Source organism: Haliaeetus albicilla, chromosome 16, assembly GCF_947461875.1.
Source record: "Haliaeetus albicilla chromosome 16, bHalAlb1.1, whole genome shotgun sequence".
NCBI classification, from domain to species: Eukaryota; Metazoa; Chordata; class Aves; order Accipitriformes; family Accipitridae; genus Haliaeetus; species Haliaeetus albicilla.
The window spans coordinates 29371099-29390219 of NC_091498.1; the positions used below are offsets into that span (position 1 = coordinate 29371099).

Below are 19121 nucleotides of genomic sequence, written 5' to 3' on the forward strand. Positions count from 1 at the left end.
GCCTTTTCAAGTGTGATCCCAGAGTGCCACACAGGCTTTCAGGGTATTGTTGTCGAGATGAGGGCCCTGCACTGGAAAGTGGGGTCAGAAGAGAAAGCACAATAAGGGGTGATGGAGGCTTCATGCAGTCCTCAGATGCTGGCCTGTTTATTAATTTACAAAACTAATGTCACTGTCTTTAGAGAAGAGATTGAGTGAAAAAGATGCCCTTTGAAGAGAAGAACTGCTTTTGATGCATTACCAAAACATTGCTCCCCTTATTAAATTGATTTTATGGAAGCAAGTACAGCTAATAAAAGTTCAGAAACACCAATAAAATATTGAAGGTCTGGATTCAGTGTTTTCTTTTTTTCCTCATCAGCTCAGACACAATTCATGTTAATGGGTTTTTCAAGTTGTCCTTGGGCAAAAAAATCCTTAAATATAAAGGGTGCAAATATCTGGTCTTCCTTATGCATGTCACACAGACTATTAGTCAAGACAGCACAATAGTGCAAGCCCTTTAACAGGGCTCTTCCTCATATGTAATGTAAGGAAATATTCAAGCAGAATTTTTTTATCTTTTGGTGTTTGGGGGGGAATGAAAAGGGTAGGGGTCCATGAATCTTGAATATAACATACAAAAGTGGCTTGACTTGTGAAAAGATTCAAAGCTGGGCTTGAACATTGCTCCTGCAGTCACTGTTGGTGCAGATTAGTGGATCTAGGCAAGCAGTTCTCTGATTTTCTGGTTCTTCTGACATTAGATGGAGTCCTGTTGTCTAGTAGTATACAAGGTCTGCGTTGCAGGTTTTAATCTAAGAGCAACCTTGGGAATAAATGCGGGTCCTTGACTTCCTTATTCTTCTTCTTTCCCATACCTTGTCAAAAAAGAGGCTTATTGTATCCCTTCACAGCCCCATGCACGGTGGTTTGATTTTGCTGACCACTTGCCGCTTCAAGCTGCAAACTCCTTTCCATTGCTCCCCTACCTCCTAACAAAATGGCAGAGATGCTGCTCTCTCCATCTCAGATCAGCTCACAAAGCAGTGTGTCATACCAAGTTGGATCATGTTCTTTTATTGCCCTAAGAAACCAAACCAGGACAAGTGTCTTTGTTCTCAGATGGCTTATCATTTCCACAAGTGGTTGTTGTCATGAACTGCCAGAGATACGTGATGACTATCATTGTGGATACTATTTAGGACTGAATTTAGGGAATTCTGATGCCATAAGTATGAAACTCTACAGCTGGAACTAAAGACAACTGTCATTAGACTTGTATCCTTTGTAAGCTGGATGCAGAAGGAAGGCATTCCAGTCTGACCAGTGGGTTACAGATGCAAGATTAGGAGTCAGTTTTAAACATGTGGCCATAAATGTGTGATTGAATTTTAAGTGCTTTCAATTAATGTAGATCAAAAGAGACTTTTGTAGTTGGACAGACTTTCAAAAGTACCAGACTTCAAGCATAAATCTGTCCAGTCTTCCTTTGTTTTTCATAACTTGTCTCGCCATGTTTGTTAATTATGGAAGGCATTTAGGACTTGCTCTGTCTCATCCAGTTTCTTCTCTTCTTTAGTGCTCCAGCAGTGAAGTCAGCAGTTTTACAATCCACTGCCTTGAACCTTGAAAGTCATTTATGGCCAGCAAGTGGGTGTAAATTGCTAATGGTAACATTTTAAGTCTACTCTGTACGCAAAGCAATGGAGATTGATCCATGGAACAAAAATAGTTATAACCTACTCACCTTCCTAGTAGCAGAAGATAATTCAAAGGATTGTTATCCCTTCTTTAAGTGATGATGCAGGAGAAATAAGTTTATGATGAGGAAAGCTCCTACCTGAAAGCAAATACCAGAACATCAGCCTGTATGATAAACATTGGTAACTTAATTATATGTTTGTTTCAGTTTTCAACTATGCTGCAGACAGTAGAGTTCAGAGATTCATAGAGGTTCAATGTTAGTACCCATGCTTCTATCAAATACATATTCTCAGGCTAATATATTTGGTTATTAATATATAGATTTGAATCATGAAAGTGTTTTTTTTACTGAGCAGAACACTGCATTACCAATTTTGGTATATATATTAATAGCTGATTCTCTACAAATTATTTTTGTTCAAGAAAGACTTAGTATATTTTCAAAGACAGAATTCAGTGAAGAATAAGGAGACTGGTTAGCAAATTATTCTGTGATTTTTTTGTTTATAATCTCACATAATTTTGTACTTGCAAATATCTGGTGTGAAGATACTGCACACCTTACTAAGAAGGTGTGAAGGGCTTTTGCATACGTTGTCCTCTAATTAAAATTGGCTAATTTGAAAATGGCTCCTTGGATTATGTTTAAGAAGTCAGATTATCCAGCCTCTTACGGTGCTTTCATGGTTAGCAGTCTCAAAGTCAAGGGAGATAAACACGCCAAATATCTTCTTATAACATTAAGTCACGTTTTTCTCCTCTTATTAATAAAGAATGTAAAAGTAAAATGTTGCTAAGCTGACACTGCTTCAATCAAGACAGAAAGCTACTAACTGCATCTGAGGATTTTATATGAAACATAGCATCTTTGCAAAAAAGCATACCTCAAGTGCACTAATAGGCATTGAATGGCTCTGCAACCTGTGGTGAGAAATCCAACACTCAACCAGTTTGAGACTTGCCTGTACAAGACCTGTTTATTTTGGCTTTGGGTGGAGGAGAGGATTTGTCCTCCATATATAAACAACCACAGATAATAGAATGTCAATAGATGTATTTCAATATTTACCTTTTAAAAATTAATCAAATTAACCACAGTAAAAATACTGAGATAGAAATATGGCAAGTACTAGTAAGCTTCCCATGAACTGTTTTCCTTTTACTTTCTTATGAACAGCATTAAGTGGTTAGAGTACCCAGGAAAGCTACTCTGGCAAACTTGGCACTCTCGTGGAAGGAATAAGCATAGTCATGACCAGGTCAAGAAAATCCCCAGTGTGGGGAAAGTTTTTTTGATGGCCTAGAGGCACTAATGGATAAAAAACGGTGTCTGGTAAAGATAGGGGTATAAGTCATTCTCAAAAGAAATTCAGCATTTTGGTTCAGCTAACAACCTAAGAAGTAGATTATCTGAAGTTCTCTGAACCTCATGAGGTACAACTCAAGCAGCAATCTTATGAGAACAAGGCTTCACATGACTTTTCAAACTTCTGCTTCTAGTCCGTTTAAAAATTAAAACAGAAGTGTAAGAATGAAATTCTTCCTTTAAAAAGGAAGTTAATGCAACATGCTTTATAGTGAACTGAGTTTTGAATTGGTTAACTTTGGGCTTTGGTGTGATTTTGGACCATGTTATGCTTATTTTAAACCATTATCTCTTCTCTAAAGAGTTTGGGGTTTTTTGAGCTACCTGGGCAATATCTATATCAAATTCCAAAGCATGGAAGTACAGCATGGGGTTAGCATTAAATAGGGTTAGCAATGCAAACTTCTACATTCTTTTATTTTTTTTCTCTGTTTGGAGCTCTCTTACTTCCTTCACAGCTATTTATCATCTGAATGAATAAGGAAAGGAGAGAAGGGGAAAGTCAAAATAAATTTTTAGAAAAAAATTAACAGATCTGACTTCCTTAATCAGATACTGTTTTCTTTTCACTCCACAATATAGCTAAACTGCCTGAGAAAATTAGGTTAAATGAAGAGTAGCATCATTGTGGTAACTGTGGACAGAGACTTTGAACAAAATGGTCAAGCTATGAGGAAAAGACACTGGTGGTATTTTGCAGTGGAAAGAATATAGTGTTGCTGAGTTAAGTTTTGGAAACCACATGAAATCGTTCTGTAACATTCTCCAAGGATGCTGCTTTGTTAAAGTAAAGCTATGCTATTTTATCCTTAATGTAATGAATGTGAAATCTCCTGTGAATGGGGAATGTCCAGATCATATCACAATACACAGCCTTGTTGCAGATACAAAGTAGTCGCTTCTCCACTTGTAGATAATCTGGCACAGGATTGCAATGTCTTAAACTGCTTATAGCATTTGTCTGTCTTTTCTGTCTTTTTTCAGCATTTTTAGAAAGGCTTATCATTTTAGCGCATGAATTTTGGAAAGGCTCAGCTTCCCAATAAAGCTAAAGGGGTAGATGGATTTTCAGAGGGAAATCTGGCTCTGTATCTTGCAGTGGGAGGTCATGGATGTAGACCGGTCTGTAAAATCTGGCTCTCATTTAGTTGCCCAAATGACAGCTGTGCTGTTTTAAAATCTTTACCTCAACTGTAATGGCTGGGAGCCTGAAAAAAAATCTTAATTCTGCTTTTGAGTCCCTTTAATGTGCATCCCTGCTTCTACTTATGGGAGTCATCTACCAAGCCCTGCCTGCGTCCTTCTGTCTGCCTTGTTCACACTGAAGGAGTTCCTGAGCGTGGATCTGCAGATTTCTCCTGTCATTGCTTGAAATTACAACAGCAGGCTTCTTCATCTCAAAGAGACTTTGTTCTCTGGTTTTTCTTTTGCAGAGTCATCTGAAATGACCAGAAGATCCATGGGGATGGAAGTGTTCTGAAGGAGGAAGGTATGGTTTCAATTAATATTCAGCTTTAGCGGAGTCAAAATGTTTCACAAAAATACACTAATTTTGACAGTATTTGGACTTTAAAGTTCAGGTTTGGTTCTGACGAGGGAGAAACAGAGTCACCCAACATGAAAACCTGTGGGATTTTTTAAGAGAATACAATTTAATTTTGAAAATATTTGAAATTTTTTTGTTTATTTTATTGCAAAACAAAAACAGTGTCAGGGATTCAGAACTGGTGTAGAAGCAAATTTGTCATTCACTAGCTATTTCTTTGAAAATTATAAACACGGAAACCAAAGAATCCATCTGATTACCTTTGTATTATTGCTGTCTTCCTAGTTCTTCCACTCTGGAAGTGTGACTGATCTGTAAAGCTTTAAATGGTAATAAAGTGTCAGGAATAGGATTTCTGTGTGGTCCCTGTGCCAGCATCAGAGAAAAGATCCAATACAGCTAATCTGTTCAAATTTAATGAATGTCCTGCTGACTTAAGGGACCTGGCTGCCTGACTACCCTCTGAGACTTTAAAAATCTCCTCCTATTTTTGTAGAATTTTGTCAGGAAACCAGATTGAGCAAGCCCATATAGAAAATGCCATTGCCGTTCCTACAGGTTTCCGCAAGACATTTGACCCCTCCCCTCCCTTTCTTTTTTCTTTTTATACCTCTCTGGAATGCAGATATTTTGGTTAATTTTCTCCAGCTGTCACAGAGTCTCACAGGAAAATGACCTCGCAGAGTGACCACTTCCCCTACTCCTTGACTTAAGTAGATTTTTTTCTTTTGGAGCTTTCACCACATCATCCACATCACTGTCTGGTGTCTTTCATGAGTCAGGAAAAAAGCAGAAAAAAATTTCCACCCTTTAGGAAAAAAACCCAACAAAACAGGAGCCAACTCAGATCAGTTTGGATTGGTCTTATCAATTTACATTGCTATTTCAGATCAGTTAGTATAGCAGAAAGTTAGCATTACCCATTCCCACTAAAGAGTAGGAGATATTAACATTTGAATATCTTCCTTATAAGAATGTTTTTCAGCATGCAATTATTTGATTCATTTAGTAATGACAGCAGTCTCAGCAAATTTGAGAATCAGACTTCTTTATTCTTTTGTTCTTTTAAATATACTATCCAGAGGGGAAAATTTCATTGCAGAAACTATGTTTCAAGTTTAGTTTTCTGAAATAGCACTATGAAAAAATCAACAAAACACCATATGATAAATATCTGTGGCTTATGAAATATGGAAATGAGATGCATATACCTCAAACGCTAATGGTTTATTAAGTACCACGATAAAAATAAAGACATACATAAGAAGAAAATTGCAATACATTTTTTGTTGGCTTCACTGACTCCTGAGATAAATGATGTTTTATGCTCTGTTTTATTCTTGCAAGGAGTTTGAAATCAATGGGCTATTCAAGGGTGTAATGTTAAGCATGCGCATCAGTCTTTGCAGAATCAGGGCCTCCTAATTCTTCAAGAAGGTGCTTAAGGCAGCCCCTGCATTTTCATTCTCAAAGTCAAGTTCCGCAGTTCTCAAAACCAGGGCCGAAGTTTTAGTTTGCTATGCATCTCTTACCTTAGCCTTTTTGTAGTACCTTTTGTTAAGCATGACTTTCCTCTTCCTGTGAGTGCCTCCTCAGGTATCATGAATAGCTGGTTAGTAAGGCTTGTAGAATCCCAAGGATTTCCAACCATCATTTTTCCCCACTGGTGTTCTTTACTGCCTTACACTTTGATACCTTTTTATACTTTAAGTTTACCCTGTCTTCTATGCTGAGTTTGAAGTATCTGAATGAGAAGAAGAGAATGCTGGGGACTGCAAGGAGACTGCAATCTTTACAACACCAGCAAATGAAATTTCTGTGATCTCTGTAAAGGCCGTGTTCACATCTGTTGCATCTGAGAGAAAGTACTGCACTCCCCTGCTGTTTGAAAGTGATATAGAGCAATTCCACACTGTAGTAGCTCTTCAGATTCTCTCATGTTTTGAATGAATATCCCCAAATCTTCACATTTTCTGTAGCAGTTTGGGAAGTTTCCTCCAGGAAATTCTAATGATTGTGTTCTTTTTGAGTGTCTTTGTGTTATATGAGTGCTATATTAAGACTGTTCAAGGTGAACAGGTTGTAGCTGTGGTTCATTTCTCTAATCTTCCAAAGCTAGTATCGCCAAAGGTTTTTTGTGAAATAGACTTCTGAATTTTTTAATTTTAGAATTTGGGTATTGATTACTTGGTACAATCCCCAGCAATTTAAGCATTTTAGAAAGAAAGCCAAGAAATACTTTCATAGTTAGTGGTGTCAGGTAGGTTATCTGGTATAAATATATGCCTAATAAAGTCAAGTTCTAAAAGCAGATTACTCTTGTGCAGTGACAAGATTTGGGGCTTTTCTGTCCCGCATATAGCATATACACCTGGCAGAGTAATGAGGTCACGTATTTGAAAGAGCAGGCCTGAGGTGCAAAGGGCTAAACGTGTGTTATGGAGGTCATTATGGCATAAGCCTGGTATATAGCCTCATGGAGATGGGGTGAATGGGGCTGGGGCGAGAAAATAATGAGATTTGATCACGTCTCAAAGGCTGTCATGAAGGGACTGGATTAGGGTTCACAGGTGAGCAAAATCATGGTATAACTGCTGAATATTTGGTTTTATAACTCTGTTGATGGTCCTAGGGTTTGCATACAAGCTATAAATCATTACTCCCTCTCTATATTTGTGACCATACATTGCAGCGATGCCTCAGCCCGAAATGAAATCATCCTAGTTTGAGATGGGGCTGTATATTCCTCCTCCTCATAGACACTGACCACAGTAATGGATGGGGAAAGTAGCTTTGTTTGATAATGCACTCAGCTGGATCACAGACAGCTAGTTATACAAGCTTACCAGCTGATGTGTGACTTCAGCACTGCTGCTCAGGTTCAGTGTGTGGTCAGATGTGCTGCCTCAGCTGCTGCTGATTCAGGTTACTGTTCCTGTCTCTCCCAACCACTTCTCTTCATTCATTCCCTTAACCCCCCAGCTGGAAGGAGATTCTGCCAAAAGATGTGGCAAATCTGAGGAACTGGAAGGAAAGAGGGATGGTGACACAATCCCTGCAAGAATGTGAAGGGTCACAAACTCTTAACTGGAATTAGCCATGGTCTGAACAGTGTGTCCAACTGTGCTCTTAGAGGTGCTCAGTCATATGCTGATCTCACTTGCTAGAGATCCCATCTTAGCTGGAGCTGTAAAGGCATGTGCTTTTGGAGCAGCACTGCAAGTTGTGATCCTGCCACTGCTTGAAAATTGAAGTGGCCATATTGACTATATTATACCTTGGGAATAAGTGAGTAGGAAAATACTTCAAAATTGTGTGCAGTGCTCTTCCACTTGCATGTATACTGAGTAGACTTGACTTTATGAACAGTTCCATTTATTTCAGTGGAAATTCTTTTAAAATAAGCTTTGGCTGAGATGAATAAAAATGATGGCATCTTTTCCTAAATGATTCCTTTTTGCATGAGCTGAATTTTTACAGCTAAAACCTTTGGAATTTAAGAAATCTGATAAACACGTTTCCTGAGTCCTTTTAGTCTTAATCACAGAAAGAGAATGGTCCTAATGGTATAATGGTCTTATATCCATGCCCTGTTCCAAGTGCTTGCTTTACACAGGATCGAAAACATTGCTATTACAATAACGTTAATAATATGGATGATAGATGTAATTATTTTCTTGGAATTAGTATCTGTGAGATGTTATGACTCAATTACTTTGCTTCACCTCTCAAAGAGAGGCACACAATTTCCAACTTGCAGATTTTTTAAAGATCAGTCAATATAAAAACAAGTGGTCTTAGTAAACTGTTTAACCTACAAGGTGAATATTGTACCTCTTGTGTTTATGAAATGAAAATGGGTTCTTTGTAGCTGCTATATACATATAATTACATAAACATCTCCCTATTAACTTAGGTGGATTCTTTGCATTTCAAACTCTGGAAATTCTAGGGGGAAAAGAGGGGATGCACCAGAGAATGAATACCATATTCGAACTGATAAGTGTTTCCTCATATGTATCTGTTTCAGGAAAAGACTTCAGCATATGTTTAACTTTAAGCATGTGCTCAGGTCTCACTGGATTTAAACATGCACTGATCGAGGATGCTTTCTTAAATAGAAGCAATATGTTGTTCCAGTGAAGTCAACTTGATTTGCCAACTGCTCCCCTCCTTTACCTATAGGTGATTTCAACAGGCATCCGTAAAGAAAGAGGAAGCTGAGGTCTTTAGAGCAGTTCCTGCCTCCAAAATGGATTTTGTTCTTTGTGGTACAAAGTGCCGTCTTTCCAGTGCCAAAGCTTTTTCCTATCAAAATAAACACAATGTAGCATAATGGGGCTGCAGTCTTCTTTTGTAGTCTATGGGAAAATAATAAATCTCTTACTATAGGATTTTTTGTACTATCCCTTTTTTTCCTGTCTTTACCGTCTGACCACTGCCTCTAAAGACCAAGTAGTTCTGGCTGCACAAATACAAGAGAAGTTGCTTTATTAGGAAGGGGGAGAATAAAAGGTGTTGAGAGTGACTAGGTCATATTCTTGTCAGTCTCCTGTATTTAGACTCCTTTCAGCTTAGTTTTTGGTGACAAACTGCACAGCTGTAATGCCTTACATTTACCAGCCTGCATATATGAAAGATGTGTAATGTTAACTAAGCCCTTTCCCGTCCCTCATGGAAGACCACCCTGCCTGCAAAATCTCCAGAGGAAAACACGGCATGTCCTGATCAGAAACTGCCTTTGTTGGCAGAAATACAGTATGTTGCATTAACCAAAACAGCATTTTTTAAAACATTTTTGATGGTGGCTGCTTTTTATTTAAATATTCATTTTGCTTGTGTAAACGGATCTCATTTGGTCTTTACATCCCGACATCACAGGACTATCTGAAAGCCTTGTTTACATTTAGCAGTGGAAATTGTTTCAAGCCTTGCAGAAAACCTTCAAAACCTGATACGCTCAGGGCAGAAAAAGGACTGGATTCTCCTCAGCAGTCCCCTAGACAGCAATTTTCTCTGGGACGACCTTTCTGGTGATGAAAGTTACCTAATCTTTCCTCCCCAGTGACAGTGCAGTTTTTCTACCAGGTAGGAGCTGTTATTAAGCAAAAGCCACTTTCAAAACTTGCTCTGCTTCTCTAATATTGGCTTCTTTGTGCTTTCACTTGTTGCTGTGTATTCCGCCGCTCCTTGACTGTGAGTTTACCAATACACATTACTTGTTTTCTGAATGTTAAGTAATGCAGCCCGCAAAAGCTGCAATTACCATAGAAATAGTAATAATCATTGTGCTGAACACAGCCATTTACTTACTAGTTGTGAACACACCTATGGCAACGTCATTTCAGCTCTGATTGTGCGGGTAAAGGGAAAGCCTGGGATAATTGACTTCAGGGGAGTCACTTTAAATTCACAAGGGTACAACTGCGTTTAGAACCTGGCCATGGGAAACTCATACTGCACCACCAATCCAGTCTGAGGACATAACAAACATACCTAAACACTGTCCTTCTTGTTCCTCCTCAAATCAGGGGTATGAAGCTTCTTGCTTCAACTGTTACTCTATATACATGTCAGCACAGCATAAAATACACTGTCTAGGCTGTCTACCTAAGCTCACAAGGTGCAAGATTTGTAGAACTAAACTCTTCTCTCTTTAACACTATTTTAGCAGTATAATTTCACTCAAACAAACAAGACAATTCCTGATTTACCTCAGAATAACCTCAGGGACACTTGGCTAATCTCAGGGTGTTAGGTTGAATCCTACACTAGAAAACTATAGCTTAAGTCAATGTTTTCTGACGAGTGATTCACCAATCAGAAAGGTCTGACTGTAAGGCTAGTGGTGACAATGAGCCACTTCTTTGCTGTGTCCCCATTTTCCCAAGTGTGAGATGGTTGTAATTATGTTAATATACCTGTCTTGGATACTGTGACGAGTAAATTGCAGGAGGGCTTATAAAGGGGTATCAAATGTGTGGTTCTAGATGTGAAATCTCTAGGTTTAGACAGGTATTTTTTGCAGGTTCCAGGAGAAGTGTCTATCTTTTCCTGTTCACCAGTCAGTCCTTCATTCCAGACTGCATGAAGTAGTGACCATCTTACATCAAAATCTTGATCTTGTTTAATACATCTGTCTAGTATTTTTCCCACTCAGACCATGGTGAGAGGCAACGCTTTCACTTCTCTAATCCCAAAACTTTTCTGCAAGAAAGGTAAACATTACTCTGCATTTTGCAGATGGAAAAACTGAGCAAAGAGGTTAAATGGCATAGTCTAATAACAGACAGAGATAACAAGCACAGGAACGATACGTATGGGCAGAAATTTCAGGCCTCTGGAAGTGTTCAGGATCACCGAGCAAATTCAACCAAAAGCTAAATGCTGCATTCATGTGCATCTAGAAGTGTCTGATTTCCTGTGCATCTCCTTATAATGTGATATATGTACTCACAGAGCCAGGTGCAGATGTCATTATGGTTATAATGTTATGAAGCTTTATTAGAGCATATTTTCCACTCTGGTACCAATCCACTCAAATGTCCATAGAATAATACCCCAACTTTTCTTTCTTATTGTATGTCATCTCCCAGTCTTCCTGTGAGATTTAGGACCAGTTTCTGGACATATAGAGGAGGCAGCTGACATCCTCACCTTACTCTTCCATCAACTTATGTCTTCAGTGGGAATGGAAGGACCAAATTCTGCCAAGTTTCTTAATAATTTTCTGGACTGTGCGGGTTTGGAGCTTTTTTTTCAGTGGTGGTGGTGGTGATTTTCAGAAAGGCTTATGGGTCATCTTCATGACCTTCTGTGTGCAAAGTACAAGGGGTTTTTTCCATTTTTAAAACGATCGTATGTATTTATTTAATCTACTTCCTGGGCTAACGTTGTGTACCGATGAAGCTAAAGAGAGAGAGAGTCAGTGCTAGGATGACTTTCATTCATTTGCTGTATTTTGAAAATAAGAGGAATAAAACTTCATTAGCATAACACAGTCTGTTAGGTCCCATACTTTCACCCCCCAAAGGTCTTCCTGTTTCCTTGTGTTTTGATAAAATGGCTGATACACTGCTAAATTGCTGGGAAAGTTAGGAATAACATTAATTTAACGAGAAAGTTAGATTAAAAATATATTGTAGAGCTGGACGGCTGCTTTTACTTCTTCTTTAACTGCTTGGCATTCCTGATGCTGGGTCTTGGTTTCTGTAGCCATGCAGCATATGAATCAGAGAGAACCCACCCTGTGCTTTGGCATAACTCTTAAAGCACTGACAGTTCCTCTTTCTTCAGCAGTAATTAAACAAGTAAAAACTGGTTACTTTGGTTAGCAGATATAAATGTGGAAAATATTCACAAATACATATCACTGGGCGTGTGTGTCTAAGGAATCTGGATGAGCTGTGGTTGGACTCTCCTTTCCCACATACTTACAACAAAGGTGCTTTATCCAATAAAGCAATCTGGCCAAGGTCTTTTATTTCAGCTAATTCATGTTCTCTCTTTCTTTGTAAGGCTTGGAGGTTTGCTGATAGTGCAGTCCAGTGCAACCCTTAACAACAGGAGGCACTGTTGGGAATAGGACTCAGCAAGAGGAAAAATCAGTTAAAACCAGGATGAGACAGTCTTATAGAACTAAGACCCAGCCTGCCTTTAATTTTTTGCACTGATTTGACTCTTCCAGTTAGCTCTGCAATTACAGAGTGGGCTAGCACAACTCTTAGTTTGGAAGGAATTGTAACACTGAAAAGGTACTTCTTATTAAAATAAGTTCTCCCGTAATTAACCTGTACACTGGTGTAAATGTGTCCATCGTGGCACTGGAGGGGTTGTATGCTCTGATGGCAGAGGCAGACATATTTAACAGTAGAGCTAAAATGAATGCAGACAAACCCTAACTGACTGTTTAAATAACCACATCTTTTGGGAGGAAGTATGAGCTAATGATAAAGCATTAGCAGTGTTTCAAGAGTAGTGTGCTTAATTATGACTTTCTTGGAGGCTCCATTTATGGTGGAACAAAAGCACTCCCTTTGCCTCAGTGACCCCTCTGTAAAACGGGAATAATCAAACCAGTGTTTATAAATCCAGAAATCCTTCATGTGATGATACTTCATGATCACCACTCCATAGTGCAGGCTATAGAACTTCCTTGGATTAATTCCTGTCAGAAATAATGTAGCTATTTAGGAAAAATATACTATACTGATTTTAACATTTCTGCTAAAACACTTGATAATTGACCCATATCTAAAACAATAATGTGAGCATAACCCTGATCTAAAGGAGGCAGGCTGAGACCCCTGATAATATAATATTGCAGCAGTCAATACCGAGGTGAGGAGGAGACAGGGCCTAATACTTAATAACTGAAAGAGGCTCAACTTTTCAGTCCAGAGTTGTTTCGCTTCAGATTCCAGGTATCCCTATGACTGCTACATTGATGATCTGCTTAGTGCATCTTCTGTTTCCCATATTTGTTTTCCCTTACCCTTCTTTTTGTTAAGTTGATAATGCTGTTTCCTGATTTTGTATTTTTCAGTTTGTCTTGTGACTCTTTTCCTAATATCTACTTTTCAAAACCATTGGAGCAACTGGCACCTTATCCACACACAGGTTCGAGGGATCCTGCCCACCATTGGGTAGGGGAAAGGCAATGACAGAAGAAGATGAAATTGCTCAGCACATTAGCAGGAAAGGCTCTTTAGGTTTTTTACCCAGTGATTCAAAAGTTTGTTGAAAGCGGTAGGAATTTCTTTGTTGAATTCAGCAGGCTGTAGACCTGATAGTCCTACACCAAGTGAGGATAGTTTTGGTCTTATTTCTTTTTAACAAAATAGCTTCAGTTTATTCCTGTAGGCTATTTTATTTTTCTCAAATTACCCAATTCATATTCATCTTCTGCAGGGTTCTCTTTTCTCACTGCTGTTTATTACACACAGAAGAGTTGCCTCTCCTCTAATTTATCTTCGTGGTACAACTCCACTAACTAGAGAGGAGAAATTCCTGCTTTATACCAAAATAAGCAAAAGGCGAATTGGTGCCAGATTTTAACTTTGGTGAGCAGCTTGCTTCTCTTTGCCTGGAATCATCCAGCGATACCACAACTGGGAGCTATAGTCAGACATCCAAATACAACAAATATTTCTGGGTTTGCATATTACACTTTCCTGCTCCTCAGATTCAGGCCAGGAGGAAGAGGAAGACTATGAAAGAAAATGTATGCATGAATATTTTAGTAATCTGCTGTGTTAGGAAGGAAAAAATGTAAAGAGCAGATGACGGATTCATGGTGTTTTGGTTGAAAATATTGTAGCTTTTAAAAATTGCCTCAGTGTGGTTGGGGTGCTTACAGTAAATATATTTCACACCAGATGTGGTCTCAAATGTACATGACTTAGAATTTTCCTGCACACAGTAACTGTCAGTTCTGGGGGTCCGAGGATCCCCAGGTTTCAAAAGGACGGTTCCTGTTGTAGCTGTCCTGCCCAAGGGGTGCCAGCAAAATGAACACAAGAGTTGGGGAGGCTGCTGACCCCTAAAAATCTCAAGCTTCAAATAGTCTCTAAAACATAGATGTCAGTGTTCTGCTTCCAGGCGCTGAATAATGCCTTTTGTTCTGAAACCACATGTCTTTGCATTAGGAGGAGCGGGCACCATTAGAAGAGGTGATCTTCCATCGACCCCATAACATGCAAGCTCAGCAGATGCAGAAGGGCCCACAGGACATTTTCTTTCTCAAATGGAAAATACATACATTGGCTATGTTGTTCTAGGGTGCAGGAGTAGAATGGGGCTTCTGATTCCAGCTGAAAAGCTAGCGACTGCCTACTATGGTTGCCTCTGTGAAATCCCTGCAAGTGATTTGGGCCACATACATAGATACATGTGTTATGATTTCTGTCATTCACCTGGTGCCATACATACACATGATTTCTAGAAAGAATTAAAAGAAGTAAGGAACCAAAGGTTACTGTTGATGAGTTGGATATTCAGTTATAGAAAGATGCTGAGCATACAGAAAGATTTTGAGTACATTAGTATTACCAGAGTGTTTTGCCAAGAGTATATTACTTTTGGAACTGAAGCTGGAATTGTACTTGAATGGGGAAAATACGAAACTGAGCTCGTGCACATGAATGGGCAGCTCCAATAAGACCTGTTAAGGAGTCTGTGTGGAACTACTGCTGCAAATATAGGGCTCATTCTGTGCGTCTGTGCAGACTTTATTTGAATGTTTGTGATGCAAAAATTTAAGGAATAAAGGAGTATTATTTCATACTACTTAGAATATAAATACCACTTTTTCTCCCAGCAGGACTGAGACAGTTCATGGCAGTGCCTCAATTAGCACCTTCTTTCCTAGGCTGTACCTAAGCTGCAGTCAGATGTGTCATTGCAATACGCACTGCTTTAGCTAACATGGCTTTTGGTAGCAGGAAAGCTGCAACACCTTGGGCTTTGGGTAAGCTACAAATGATATTACGTACCTGAAACCATGAGCAAATATTTGCCTATTTGGCAGCTGAAGCCTGTGGTACTCTGACCTCATCGCTTTCAGCACTCAAACCTAGTTTACAGCTAGTCTGAGATACCTACACGTGTCACAGTCGTGCCTTGCTGTCACCGGGTGAGTAGATAGTCCGGAGACTTTGCATCGTTCTGTGACAAGAATCAAGCTCAAACCTAGATCTAAGCCTTTGCTGCCTAGGTCTCCAAGAGGTAAATTTGTGTTGCTGGATCTCTACAAAGTTATACAAATGGCAGGATTTAATCATGTCTGAATGTAATTTTGGGTAACTAAGTAATTGACGTAACACTGGTCACTAAGTTGGCTGGTGAAGACCACAATAAACTGTGCATGTCAGCTAATCATGATTAAACACTGATGAGGCCAGGCTAAAACTGCACTTAGCTGACATGTGCTGAATGCTATTTGTTCTTGTCTACACCGATTCACATTGCATTCAATGCGGCACAATATAGATAAGCCCTTTGGGGAGAGTGTAGCTCTGGTCAAGCCTCAGTGTTCCCTGACTGGCCAACAGCTGCTCAGAGCAGTTTCATAAAGGGACCACTTACCCATCCTTTGATGGAGAGATAAGCCACTGTAATGTAATTACAACCAAGGAGATGGGAGAGGGGAAAGAAAAAAATATGCCAATCATGAAGGGGGTAGACGGAGAGCCTCAGATTCCTTCTAACCTAAACATTGTGGCAAGGAAAGAAGTCTTAATTAGGAAACGTGTAGGCATAGAACAAGAGCCCATCCTAAATGAATTGGGGTGTGATGAGCATAAAGAAAATGCTTTTTAAAAAGATCTTTGACTCCCACTGAGTGCTTGTTTCTTAGACTTCCTTGCCTAATAATGTCAGCATTTAAATGGCCCCAACTCCCAAATAACAAGGCTTTGAAGTTAACACCTCATTGAGGTATAGAGTTCATACGTTTGCTATTCCTATTATTTGGCTAGAAACCGTTTTCTGCATGGCTAGCTTAACAGGGCAACAGAATATTAAGTTGTATAGGGATTGAGAAAGCTATTCACACAAAGGAAAGAGCTACAGACTTCATGTATTTGAACAGAACCTGACAATTAAGAGAAAAGAGCAAAAGTCTGGGAAGTGCCCTGAATGGCATAATTGCATGAAATTTTTTCATACCTGTGATATTTCCAGTGGCCAGGCACAAACACAAGGGATTTTAGACTTGGACTGCATTAGGGAGTTGTAGTTGTAATTAAGAGATGAGAGGAGGTGTTTTTTCCATCCTGCCAAAGTTTTAAAAGCTTCAAAAAGTATTCTGTTCTTTAGCAGGACAAAATCAAGATGGTTTGGATTTTTCCATTGAAAAAGACAACAAAATGCTGAAAAATGATCTGGTGCTTAGAGATACTTAGGGGATGGGTGATCCAGACTCAAGTCTACCTCTGTTGTTTTCCAGCATTACAGATGAATGCCTCAGCCACCTGGCTATCAGTTATTTTAGAATCTTTTTCTTTTGTTTTTGGCCCCAGCATACAGTAGAGCTCTGAGAAAGATATCTTCAAACAGTATCTTGTTGAATATATACACCAATAAAATGGCTTTTCATTCATCTGCATTTTTTGACACAGTAATGACCAGTTGTCTCTACTTCTGATAATACGATGTGGCAGAATAATTAGCAGCTCCCCAAAACAATTAAGTCACAGTTATCTGTATCATAGAAAAGCCTAGAGCCTGCAGTTAAAGAGAGGGCTCTCTGGTGCTTACTGCCACATGGTAGTTTTCTTACCCTGAAAAATACAGGAATAATCTAAACGGTGCAACAGAGAGAGTAAATGATGTTATTAGGCTTATTTTCACAGGTAGGGGACTGAGTGATAACGTGACTTGACCAAGGCCATACAGGAAACTTTGCAGTGCTGGGATTAAACAAATTTGGCAGGGTGTCCCAGACTTTGACCCCAAGTAAAGCCATCTGTCTCCTCTAAGTATGCCTTACAGAGCATAAGTGAGATATTAGAATGATTACAGAAGTTGAAATGGTTTAGAAAAGATCCGCTTGTTCCAGTGCCCACCTGAATAACGGCTTCTACTTTTTTTTCCTATGGTATTTACAGTTCAGAAATTGCTGGCTGTAAAATTGTCTGGTGTTTGGGATTCAAGAGATTTCTTGTCATTTATGTCACTCTTCCACTAACTTAGGCTAAGCTTACGCTTCAGTTTATTTCTCTGAATATAGGTATAAAAATACCTACCTCCTCCAGGCTTCAGTTAATGAAGGATTCCATCTTCATTCCTACCCAGTGTAATTACTTCACATCTATACCACTGTAAATATCATCATGACTCAGTCCAATGTTTATACCCCTTATCCCATAGCAAAAGGCACATTAGGTATTCAGTTACAAGGAACTGGCATCTATGTTTAAATTACACAATTATTATGGGTATTCAACCAGAAGAATCTTCTGCGAAAATATCTTTTTTACTCTGTGAGCCCTCTTAGGGCTTGGAAAGCAGATTGAAGGCAATTTCATGTGTTTATATTAACTTGCTGCTAAGAATGAATCACAGTTTCCGCACAAATCCACTGAAGTGTTAATAGCATCTGTTCATTTTATAGTAAGTGATGGATTTAAAAATGGATGAATGGAGAAGAAAAACAGCTCCATCACCCTGGTGGTCCTGTGTCCAAATGACACGTTGTGCTGAACGGCGATAAATTTTTATGCAGCTTCTTTAAAGAAAAAACACCCTTTTGCTTGTGTAGACCATCATTTCTTAAGCACTGTGTCCTTCTACAGTGTAAAATCACAATGACAATAATTACTTTGAGAGACAAAAGGTGTCAGATTTCTCTTATGTTGTATAACAAAGTGGTAGTTTGACAGGGCAGGCAGCCCAGGTGCCTAAATGCTCTGTTCCCTCCATAAGTTGAAAATGTAGATTATCAAAATCCCTATTCAGCTGCAGCCTGACTTAAAGTCCCTAGAGGCCTATGCACATTTCTATGCATAAACTCCTTCCTTCAGCCCATAGCCCAGTTAGTTGACTTTTAACCTGGGAAACAGGAGATGTATTTCAAATAATAGTTGTATGTAGCCTTGTGGTGATGGCATTTATTTGGGGGGGGAAGAATGGAGTTCCAGTTCCTACACCAAGGACTGGAAAAGAAGCAGTTGTTGGATAAAATGCAAGTTATCTTTCCACTCCAGAACAGATTGAGAGAGATTCAAGATGTGATTTTGAACACCAGCTTGGACATATCTGTGATGGGAATGACAAGCTCTTCAGCCTCTCCATGAGGTCCTGTGAGAAATACACACCATCACATTGTGTCTTGAGATGGGAACGGGCTCCGAGCTCACACTGTCAGTGATAGCTACCCCTGCCACTGGTGCCCATTTTTTATTATCTGCTGCAGTTGTAATCACTAATGTTCCCATGTGTAATGTAGCAATTTCTCCTTTGGTTGGGACAGGGAAGTGGGAATGTGACAGTGATGTGTTGGCACTGGAGGTAGAGCAAAATAGTAAAAACAGAAGCTTAGGAGCCTTGCTCCAGTATATCTGTGCCTGGGTTTGAACAAACTTGAGTTAAAGGTGGGAATAAAATCTGTGTGGCACATCCTGTATCAGAGGCACAGGTTACCTTCTCCAACAGCCAAGCCGTGATCTTAGCCCCTGTCTCATGCAGGTTCTGCTTTCATCTGACCACGTGCTGAGGCAGTTTAAGTCACTAATCCTGCAGAAAACTGTATTTTGATGGATCAGTTTTTCACTGGGTTAGTGAATTGAGTCTCTCACTGGCCAGTCAGATGAGCTCTAGAGCTGACACAAGCACTAGAGGGGAGAGACTGGAGCAAGAAGGAAGGAAGGAGGAAGGAGAAAAGGGAGAAGAATTGTCCCCTTTTGGCAGCAGGGATGCTTTAGATTAGCTCAGCCATATCATCTAACTGAACTGTGAGAGTAAACTCTGCTCTGTTTTCTGTTATTGCTTGCTTTACGCTTTGTTTGTTTTGGTTTTCATAGG

The 19121-nt window shown here is 39.4% G+C and overlaps 1 long non-coding RNA gene across 2 annotated transcripts in view; it reads left to right on the forward strand.

Moving 5' to 3' along the window:
- The window catches only part of LOC138689338 (uncharacterized), a 138850-nt gene that overhangs the window by 68109 nt on the left and 51620 nt on the right, over positions 1-19121 (forward strand). Inside the window, exon 2 of one of the 2 annotated variants that reach the window (XR_011328219.1) lies at positions 4486-4541. This is a non-coding gene — a long non-coding RNA (uncharacterized lncRNA). Of the gene's footprint in view, positions 1-4485; positions 4542-7774; positions 7887-19121 lie in introns of those variants that run through there. The other variant, XR_011328222.1, reaches the window with a different exon arrangement.